At 46.1% G+C, this 11,151-nt stretch overlaps 1 long non-coding RNA gene across 1 annotated transcript; it reads left to right on the top strand.

Annotated features, from left to right (window-relative positions):
- Positions 1-2,331: 2,331 nt before the first annotated feature.
- Positions 2,332-8,796, top strand: LOC144167295 (uncharacterized). The gene is made up of 3 exons (XR_013321928.1): positions 2,332-2,564; positions 3,166-3,252; positions 8,001-8,796. It is a non-coding gene; the product is annotated as an uncharacterized LOC144167295 (long non-coding RNA).
- The last annotated feature ends 2,355 nt before the right edge of the window (positions 8,797-11,151 follow it).

Genomic DNA, 11,151 nt, shown 5'->3' with positions numbered 1-11,151 from the left:
AGTGGTGTCGGAAAGAACTGAAATAAGCCGAACAAGCAATATCAAATTCGGCTCGTAGAATCGGCGAGCATGGGCAGGTCACTAAGCCGCCCGTGGACGACACTAAAGCAGAGTGAACTGTAAAGGGCACACATTCTTTGCAATCACGCATACAGCATAAGGCACAGGCATTGTTTGAAAACGATACAAGCTTCAAACAAGCTTCAAACGAATACAGTTCATGATAATTCCATCTCGACGCTCACTCTAACCTATACAGTCGAACATATGATCTTGCGTAGCGCTGGCGTAACACGTATGCGTTTCGCGGTAATGATTACTGTTTCAGAAGCTCCTCATTCGACAACAGCGTTTGCAGTGGCAATTGACGCCACTAGCTTCGGTGAAAATGTAAACAACGCAGCCCTACCAACGCCGTTCCTCGGTAAATTGCGCTTACATAGCTGCCACGGCAATGGCAGCGTATGACGTCTTATAAAACCGGGGGCATAGGTCGAGCCTTTTCGTAAATTTCCGGAAGGTCGTTCGAAAAGCAGGCGTAGAAGTGGTTGCGAGACTCGCCAGCGGCCTCGCAGTAACCAGTTCTTATACCCACGTATGGACCCTTTGCGAAATGGCTCGGGTACTAGCAGAGGAGCAGTAAGCCATTCTGGCGACACTGTGCACCGCCATCGTGAAGCAAGCGAAAAGAGGGAACAGGCAGCAAAGTCAGAGCAGCTAACGTCTGCCACGGTGTAATATAGGCATGGGCTTCTCGTAAAGGTGCTTTTACTATAAGGGGTGGGGGGGATACCCTTGCTGCTCTTCCTTTATTCGAAGAGCAGCATATTCTGCACTTTTATTGACGAGGTAGTCGGCTCACAGACCTTATGAGATCCTACAATTTCAGCGTGGAATACCGATGTCTGCACCCTAAATTTTTTACACCCTTTTTGGCGAAAAGGGTGTAAAAATCTTGTCCAATGGCTAACACCCTTAAAAGGTGTTTTGGCAAAAATGGTGTACGGATAAAAAAAAAGGTTGTTGAGTTCAACACATTTAAAAAGGGTGTTCAGGATGCACAACACCCTAAAAAAGGGTGTTGAGCATCCGGCATGCGCAGTGGCAATGTGAATCGGTGGAGCGCGCAGCGTTCGACACAATCACTCAATACGCACAAGTTACAGTTAATACACAAATGAATTGAGCAGGAAAACCAACGGTATGCAAGCGGTACAATGAGTGCATACTTACTTAGTAATGCATGTGCTGTTCTTGCTTTTATACACACTAAACTTTTTTACGCCCTTTTGGCCAAAAAAGGTGTAAAATAATTGAAAAAAGGGTGTTGGGAGGCCCTTACACCCTTTTTCTTGAATCTCCACACCCTTTTTCGTAGCTCTCCACCCTTTTCGCGTGAAAAAAAGGGTGTTGACCAATCTCAACACCCTTTTTTATGGAATGGTGTTGAAAGGGTGAGGAAAAGGTGTTCAGCTCTTCATTGATTGAGGCCATGCATGCAATATAATTTCAAAAAGACACCCCATTGCACCATCCTCCCAACCTCGTCAAAAATGTTCAGAAGCACAAAAAAAAAAAAAGCTGCCAAATTCAATAAAAAGCAGCGGCAGCACCGACGTTGAAACAGGAAAAAATATCAGCCCTTGCTTATTACGACATCGACAGAATAACACTACCCCTCCCACTTTTTGTTTTCTACAGCCTTCCACGGAGCACAGCACAACCTTGAACTGTGACATCTGTATCATCATTCCGTCGTTCCCTGTTCTTCTCCTGCCCCACCAGCACAATCATAGCCCCCTCTGACAACAGTCATTCTCGTCGCTCAGTGGAGTTATAACGTACTAGCAATTACAATTTTATTCCATTCTTATTGTTAGCGACCGTAAATATTGTGTACAAATGCAATAAACAGACCACCTAGTTTCTCCTGCAGAAACAACTTTGGAGAACAAGGCAGATATCAAAAGAAAACAAAAGTTGGAGAGGGAGGGGCATGAAATCGGGTGCTAAATAAACAGGCGCCAAATAAAACTACGATTACTTACACTAGAACACTGCCAAATTTCATTGCGCAGTGTTATCTTACTATCTGCTGCTTTTTTTAACGTTCAAATCGAGCGCCAAAAGCTTCAGTTCGCGTTTTGTGTTTGTAAACTTTAGATATCTAAGTTTTTTTATTATAATACACACAATAAATAATAAACTTACCTTAAAGATTGTTATATTCAGTAAAAGATGCAATTATTTATTGTTGTCGTTTTAATTTGTTTACGCAACTCCCTGCCAACGGCCGAGACCCTGAGTACGGCGCGCGGCGGCGTGGCCGGATTCCGGAACAGATACCCCGTGACCCGTCTTTCATAGATTGTTTACTGTGCGACCGTGCGGTTAAACAAGCGCAGTTATTATGATTAATTGGACACCTCGTCGTCTTCGGTGATGCCTGTCGGGTTCGACTTCGCGATGAAGTATTTGAGAACAACTTTGCCACCTGAAGACGGCTAATTAAGTTTGGCGCTTGCCCCTGAACGTCGCTCGCTCCTCTGCGTGGTCTCTGTCAGGTAAGCTGTCTCGTCACATTTGCCGCCTTTCTTGTCACTGGATGTCGTTTGTAGCTGTCATCGCCGCTTTAAGGATTCGTTAACAGGAGCCCGCGTGTGTGAATTGTTTAACTGAACTGGCTAGGTTGAACCTAGAGGGCTTGTCTCTAGAAAGGCGATGTGCGAAAGAACATTGTGGTGCTTGCATTGAGCGCTGAACGCACTGGCGCTCTGTAACGCAGTGGCGCTCAGTAACTCAGTAACGTTTCCCATTCCGCAGCACTATATTGAACAGCTTCAGAGTTCACCACTGCGAACCACGTCTTACGCGTAGTTTATCAGAACACGGGCGGCTACTTGTGCGGCGCAGCGTTTACGGCTTCGTTAATCACCGCTGTCGTTTGTGCCGTGTTGTAAATGGCGAGGGGAAATCGTTTGCGAGCGAATGTGCGCGCCTCGCAAGCTTCGTTGCGTTTGCGGCGAGCCACCTCACCATGTGTACGGTGCCGCTGTACGCGGGTATTGATTTTGGCTGAATGTTGTGTTGCCCGAGTTGTAACATTCGTGCACCCAATAATTTCCATTCTTGCCTGAGTGGTAATCATGTGTCATCCTGTTTTAGACCTCTGGACGGTCTGAGCACATCACGTCCCTCCATTCAACCGGACAAGAGCCACAACCATTGTCAACAGTGTTTGGCCGCCAGAACGTAAGTTTTCAAACAGTTTTGGTAGCACAGTGGGCTACCATACTTGAATAATGTTCGATCACTTGGAATGTACAAGTTCTCGCCCCCGTAACAATTATTGGTGTTTCATGCATAACCTAATATGTAGCTGCTAAATGGCAACCTTTATTGTTAATTTCGGAGAACTCAGTTTCACCCAAAATCATAATGTGGGCATAGCAGTTAATCACCATGTATACGAATTTCCTGGTGTTAGTCATGTTTACGATGAAGCCATATTTCTTAGGTGGTGACACAAAAATGTTATTACCTTTGTAGTTTAGTCTTCGATAAAGCCTTACCAGTTCTGTTTTCAGCTATTTTCTGGATGTTTATCATGTGAATTGACAGTCCTTGCAGTCCACTTTTTCAAATAGTTAATGTAACTGCCTGTACCATTTACAGAGGCCTGATTGGGGTTCTGAAGGCTGCGATTTACGCACGCTAGTGCTGTACTGCCAATAAAGAAACATCCTTCCACAAAGAAAAAGATTTGAAAGTGTAAAGTATCAGCTGCATTATTCTTAACTGGAACATGCTAATTGCAAGGCCTGGGGCTTTTCCTGAAAGCACTGTGGATGTTATGAGAGAGGAAAACCACTCAAACACATCTGCTAAGGCCGTTGCTGCTCCAAGATGCGTGCAAGCATTGAGTCTTCTGAGCAATACATTACACCCTTTTTTTTAAACAACCGACATGCATGCTGAACGTACTCCTGATTGGGCATGTGCCAGGCGCGTAGCCAGGAATTTTTTTCGGGGGGGAGGGGGTGTAGGGGGCCGTGGTCGACCAAAAGATGGGACGGGGAAATATGTAGGCAAGGCATCTTGCGCGTTGTTTTGGAAACGAAGCTTGAAATAACTGACTTTAACATGCGATTTGTGTATGCTCAATGCTAACTGTAAAGCCCACCTTAAGGAGCTTAGATGGTGATGATCATGATGATCACCGAAATTGCCGTTCGCTGGTCTGTGGGCACACCACGGGCGATTCATTCGTCCGCAGAGCAGGTGGTTAGGCGGACCCACGCTCGTGAGCGTGATCATGAGTGCGCTCGTGAGTGACGCGCGGTCCCTGAAGTTCGTCGGGCGGAAGTGCAGGCCAACACTGGGTGTTTACTATCAAGATTCTCATGTTTTAGATTTTCCTTTAGAAAAGGGACTATTAAGTTTTCTTGTCAGCTATGAAGTACAGTCGAGCACTATTTGAAGGTTATCGCGCCAGCATCGAGCGGCCAAGCGGGCCACCAGCCCATGGTTTCGTTTCGGAACCATGAAAATCGAGATTTCGCACTCTTTGCTCCCTTGTTGGCTGTTCCATGATACAACAATGGCCCGCACGACTGACTTGCCACCCTTTGGGTTTCAAGCTGTACATTCGTTGTTATCAAGCACAGACTTGGACTTGGTTGCCCTTTATCTACGCCGACGATAACGAAACTTGCATGGAATATTTGCTAAAGCTGGTGTTCTTTCTGCTTCGTTTGAAAGAGTAGCTTTCCCGCGACAACCTTCGAATCGCAGTGGACTGTACATGCGGCGCATTCGTATATTATGGCGGTGAAGCTAGCAAACGTGCGTCTTCGTCCTTAAAGGAGCCATGAAGAGAAAACACAAGTTTGGTTCATTCGAAAGATTGCCTCGTTAGAACCATAACGACACCACTTATAACGCAAACTTCGCTCAAATAAGCTACATAATTAGGAAAAAAGGAAATGATCACGCGACCCACCAGCTCATTTTCCGCAACAAACCTATGATGTCACTCGAGAATGCTCTGCGATTTGTGGAGGCCGGCAAAAGCAAACGCATGTTAGGCAGGGCTTACAGTTTGCATAGCGAGCTAAATGCCCGTGAAACATACTGCACATTCTTTTTATGACAAAGAACGGTGGAGTAAATGGTTGAAGTTCCGAACGAACACGCAAGCGTGTATGCCAATGCGTACGAAACTACCGCCAGCCGAACTCGACATCTCGCCGTCGCCACCATCGCGCAGACGAATTTTCGGGTTCAAGGCTCTTCGGGGCCAACGAACCGTCCCAGCACGCACAGCCGTGACCTTGCTTGGTATCGTAATCCCTTCACAGGAGGTTGGCCGTCATATCGCCAACCAGGAAAGGTAAAAATAGAAACAAGGGGAGTAAGGAACACAGAGCAGCAACGAGATAGTGCCACTCGTCGCACAGGTTTCGGTATGGAGGTCGTGTTGGCTTGCTGCTGTCGTTACGAGCTCGTTTACAGTTTACAACCACTGAAAACTTCGGTTTGTTCGAGCACTTTACAATGAAATTTCGTTGCTGTGTTTTGAAATGCCCATGTAGTACGGGCAAATCGTCGAGGGAGTGCGACATCCCCGCCGGTGAGATCTCCTTTCATGTGCTGCCCAACGACGAATCTCGGCGAAGCAAGTGGCTATGTTTTGTGAACTTTGCAAACGGATGAGAAAGAGAGCTAAAGGAAGTACGAGTGTGCTCGCTTCATTTCCGAGGAAGTGATTACGGCAGGGACCCGGACATGCTGGCGCTCGTCGCCGACTTCGTCAAATCGCCGCCAAAGCGCTCTGACCTTGGGGAAAAAAATTGCCGTACACACCGCGCATTGACGCTCAAATCTTTCTGGTCGGAGCAGAGAGCTCGAGCGAACGGCTTTCCATACACGACACCGGCCAACTGGCATAAGCGATACTGCTACTAAAATTGAAAATACGGCACATACGTACCAGTCTGTATTCATCCGTCGCGACGGGGCTGACGAGGCAGCGGTGCCGACGGCTGGGCGTTCGTCTGTTGTGGCTATCGCGGAATGGTCGCTTTCCCGTCCACCGCGTATCCCACAACTCTTGCCGCTCGTGCACTTAGAAGCATTGAGCGTTCAAGTGGTGTAAGGTTGTTAAATGCAAGCCCGAGCTCCTCGGCGAGAGTTTTGTTCTCCGGATCAGGCGATTCCATGACTAGGGCTGCGGGTGCACTAGGTTTTACTAGTATTTTTAAAATGGCCGCCGTCTCGGTCGACTCCCGCGTGTGTGTGCTATATGGAGTCTACATACTAAGTATATGTTTCATGGACCGGCTCGTATGACGCCATTGTTCACATGACGAAATGTGCAATTTTAGCGGGAGATTTAAAATTTTGGCTTAAATTGCCTTATTTCTCAGCGAATAAAGCATCATTTGCTTCCGGAAAAGCGCTTGGGGTACTATGAAACACCTAATCTTTCGAATAAAAAAAACTTTTGTTTTCTCTTCATGGCTCCTTTAAGTAATCGCCTTTTGTTATTTTTTGTGCTAGTAACGTGAGTAGTGAACTTGCGCTAAGCGGAACACCTTATTGCACTGCTGTTGAATGTTGAGCTTGTTGCACGTTTCTTATTAAATTTCGTTATTTCTATCTGTTAAATTGAAACAGACATGGCTTCAGTAAAATTCCGGTTAAGCAAATACAGAATGCTGATTCTAACCAAGAGGGAGGTCAAGGAAACAGTGGAATAGTGCCAAAAAAACAAAGCTCCGCAATAAGGAGAATTGTGTAGTTTTGTTGATGTGGAGGAAATACAAGATGGGCAGAGCAATGCTTTTTATGCAGCAGAAATTATGGAACTGCAATAGTCAATGAAATGCGATGTCGGTAGAAAAATAAACATATCAAGGATTGATAGTTGACTGAACAAAATACAGCGACATGCTCTGTCATGTGATTATACTTTGTATCAGTGTAAAGACAAGGAATGACACGCTCCCGACCACATGTAAGCCTATATGAGGCTTTTCCTGCTGTTTTGCCATTCCCCGGCCATGCTGTTTCGCCAGTGAAACAGTGGGGCTGTTTCGATCGGCTCGCGGCAGGTTCCCGGTGCTTGTCGGTGTATCCGGCGCGAAATGCAGCCGGGCTGTATATATTGACAGGTACAGCATCTGGAGCGGGCGCATGGATCAGACGTTGACATTGCCCTTGTTGTCAGCTTTATATGAGCAAGAATGTCCTTAAAACTGCAGGTTCCGCGCCTGCAGGTGACTTTAGGCGGTTTTTCAGGCTGCTTAAACTGCACCCCAGCCTTGGCATAAAACATTATGGGAGGGGCACCGCCCCCCCCCTCCCCTTATTCTACCTTCGGCTACGCCCTTGGCGTGTGCTTATTCTTTCTTGCATCCACCACATTCGGGTCGTCACGTTGATTTGGGAATGCTGGAATCCAGCATATGCTGGCAAGATACGAGAGCTTGAACACAACCCACTTGCCCGCAATGAGTTTTCGAAGATCTCCACCACCTGAAGGTACTGAAGTGAGATGTAAGCATTGCCTGAAAACCATACCAGATGAGGGTACCAACTCATAGTTATGTATCTTTCTCGCCCATTTACGTGTTTTGAACGAAAAAAGTGCCATTTAAAGGTGACACGTCGTTCTCTGCCGATTTCTGATGCCTGATTAAGTTTGTGGGCATTAATTTAGCAGCTTGCTCACATGTCTAACGTGTATGTGTGCTTGTTAGGAGTGAAGTAGGTAAAAATTGAAAGGTTTGATTGTAGTTGTGCATAGATTACCTACATTGTTTTCATTCCTAGAAAAGAAAAATTGAGGTAACCCTGCCAATTGTTCGGCATTGCTGCATTTTATTATGCTTGTATGATTCGTAGAACCTGCAGGAGTTCAGCTGCTTGTTAAAGGAGAAATAAACAGTGGTACAAAAAGAAGAGCATCTACTAAATAAAAATCTTCACAATCGCAGGATGCCAACGGTCCACCTACCAACTTGCGTCCTGCATTGTTTCTGCTGGCTGGAGCGGCGCATGGAGCATTTTTCAGCTTCTCGAAGTTTGTGATCAAGCGCTGCCCCAAGTGAAGGATGCCGCAGAGGGATCTTCTGTTTTAATTTTAATGCCACAATTTCATGTGCTGAGCACTTACTCGTAAGGCATTTTAAATATTCATCATCCCAGAGGGTATGTTACCTTCGTCTTGGGTGGAATGTGGCTGCAATCAGGTTATTTGTGACAGAAACAAGTGAACCATGTGGTGAGAGTCATTGAGGCCTTGTTGATTGCGCATGCTTCTGAAATAACATTTTCATTCAGCTGAATACTTTCTAAATATTACAATTTGTGAACAAAATATAATAAAAGTCATGATTAGTTGTACTACAGTGCAGGAAAGAAATGCCAGCATATGTTTTAAGAGCCTCTGATATTTCAGGTCATTGGCTGGTGAGCAATAAAACAGAACTGAAAATTGTTTAAAGTGAAATCAATTATTTGTTCTCACCAGTGCATGACCCGTAGTAAAAGCTATCTGGTCTCCCAATTTCAAATGAGACAAGAAATGCCAAAAAATAAGGAAATAAACAAGACAGCTTGCTACAATAAACCAATTCAAAGAATTGCTCAATGTCTATAAAGTGGTGATTCAGGCGGGTTAGTTCGGTGTTGATGAAATACAAGCAGGCACTCGCCTGGTCAAAAACAAATAAACAAATAAAGACGTTTTGGGGCCCCTACTGGTCCCTTGATCACAATGAAAGGGGGGTGAAAGGTAGCGATTATTTATAGGTTTGGTGTCGCAGAGTGCGCATGTATATCTTGGGGAGATTACCCCGCCACCGGTTAATCGTGTTTTTAGTTGGTTGAATATGCACTGATTCTAAAAGTAGTCGTGTCGACAGGCGCTTCTCTGATGCGATTATGCATGCGGAATCCCAATCGATGACATGGTCAGTAGCCAGGTGATGATCCTCCAAGGCATTTCAGCTTGCATTGCCTTTTTTGACATCGTTCTGGTGCTATTGAATTCTTCTTTTAAAAATTTCCAGTTTCACCTATGTAGGATGCGTTGCAATCCTTGCATGGAATTTTGTAGGCAACTCCGGGGAATCTTGATTTTTCTAAAGGGTCCTTCACGCATACCAGCTTCTGCTTAAGCCTGTTCGTTGGCACGTGTGCAATTTTAATGCCATATGTGCCAAACACCCTTGCAAGAGCTTCACTGATGCCTTGCGTGTAGGGGACGGCAGTGCGTTTTTGCCTGTCTTCTTGAGGAACCCTTTCGGAGGAGCAACTGAAGCCCGCAATTGTTGCGTCCTCACAAGCTTTGAAAGGTAGCCGTTGCTGCGAAGGTCCTTCCTTACCACGGCTAGCTCTTGCTTGCGTAGACCAGGCTCAGAGCAGATTCGTGATGCGCGTGAGAAGAGTGCAGCGGTGGCGGAGCGTTTTTGACCTATAGTCGAACCCCAGGTATCTACCCGTGTGGGTCGGCTTTCGATAGACACTGGTTGTAAATCCTTTGGCCGACCGTTTCAGAAGTACGTCGAGGAAGGCGATCTGTCCATTATTTTCCTGTTCCATGGTAAACTGGATGCTTGGAACACAAGAGTTTAGATGCTCAATTAAAGGCATTACGTCTCGGCGGTGGATCACACAAAAACAGTCGTCTACGTAGCAGACAAAAATCTTGGGGCCGTCTTGTACAAGCATAGCGCAGAATTTTCTAGAGCCTCTAAGGCAATATTCGCACAGACTGCTGAAACGGAAGCTCCCATCACTGTTCCAAACCGCTGCTTGTAACATTGTACATTGAAAACAAAACGTGTTCTGCAGGCCAAATTCCAGGCAAAATTACGCGGTCCGGAGTTGCAAGGATCTACTCGAGAACGATGTATCTCGGCCTTCATGGTCGACAATTGAGACGCAATACTTAAATCGTCTCCTGGAATTTGGCCTGCAGAACACATATTTTGTTTTCAGCGGACACTATTACAAGCAGCGGTTTCGAACAGCGATGTGAGCTTCCATTTCAGTAGTCTGTGCGAATATTGCCTTAGAGGCTATAGAAAGTTCTGCGCTATGCTCGTACAAGACGGCCCCAAGATCTTTGTCTGCTACGTAGACGACTGTTTTTGTGTGATCCACCGCCGAGACGTAATGCCTTTATTTGAGCATCTAAACTCTTGTGTTCCAAGCATCCAGTTCACCACGGAACAAGAAAATAATGGACAGATCGCCTTCCTCGACATACTTGTGAGATGGTCGGCCAAAGGATTTACAACCAGTGTGTATCGAAAGCCGACCCACACGGGTATACCTGGGGTTCGACTCTGCGCATCCTATAGGCCAAAAACGCTCTGTCGCCGCTGCACTCTTCTCACGCGCATCACGAATCTGCTCTGAGCCTGGTCTGTGCAAGCAAGAGCTAGCCGTGGTAAGGAAGGACCTTCGCAGCAACGGCTACCCTTCAAAGCTTGTGAGGACGCAACAATTGCGGGCTTCAGTTGCCTCCCCCGAAAGGGTTCCTGAAGAATACAGGCAAAACCGCGCTGCCGTCCCCTACACGCAAGGCATCAGTGAAGCTCTTGCAAGGGTGTTTGGCACATATGGCGTTAAAATTGCACACGTGCCAACGAACAGGCTTAATCAGAAGCTGGTATGCGTGAAAGACCCTTTAGAAAAATCAAGATTCCCAGAGTTGCCTACAAAATTCCATGCAAGGATTGCAACGCATCCTACATAGGTAAAATCGAGATCATGACGGAATCCTGTCTGGCCGGAAGGGTACATTAGGAACGAAAAAGAGACGCCGACCAGTCCAAACAAAACGTACTGACGTTTCGGCTTCCAGCACGGAAGCCTTGTTCACAATAAATGCATCACCAGAAGTGGGTCGTTTAAGTGGGCTTGAATAATGGCTGCAAAGAGCGTGCGTAGATCGGGTTTAGATTTCAGTCGTTACGATTGACCGTGTTAGATGTGGTCTGAATGATTAGCGATTCCAGATGTAGCCGTGATGCGGTCACTTTTTCTGTAGCGACGATTCTTGCATTGTCCCAATCAATTTTGTGGTCATTCACGACGGCGTGTTCGGCTAAAGCATTGTTGCGGATGCTTTTATTC

This window comes from Haemaphysalis longicornis, unplaced genomic scaffold (genome assembly GCF_048455015.1).
Source record: "Haemaphysalis longicornis isolate Haplotype H1 unplaced genomic scaffold, Haemaphysalis longicornis Haplotype H1 scaffold_2, whole genome shotgun sequence".
In the NCBI taxonomy this organism is placed as follows: domain Eukaryota; kingdom Metazoa; phylum Arthropoda; class Arachnida; order Ixodida; family Ixodidae; genus Haemaphysalis; species Haemaphysalis longicornis.
The sequence above is the reverse complement of the archived record's forward strand: the minus strand, read 5'-3'. Positions and strand labels throughout refer to the sequence as shown.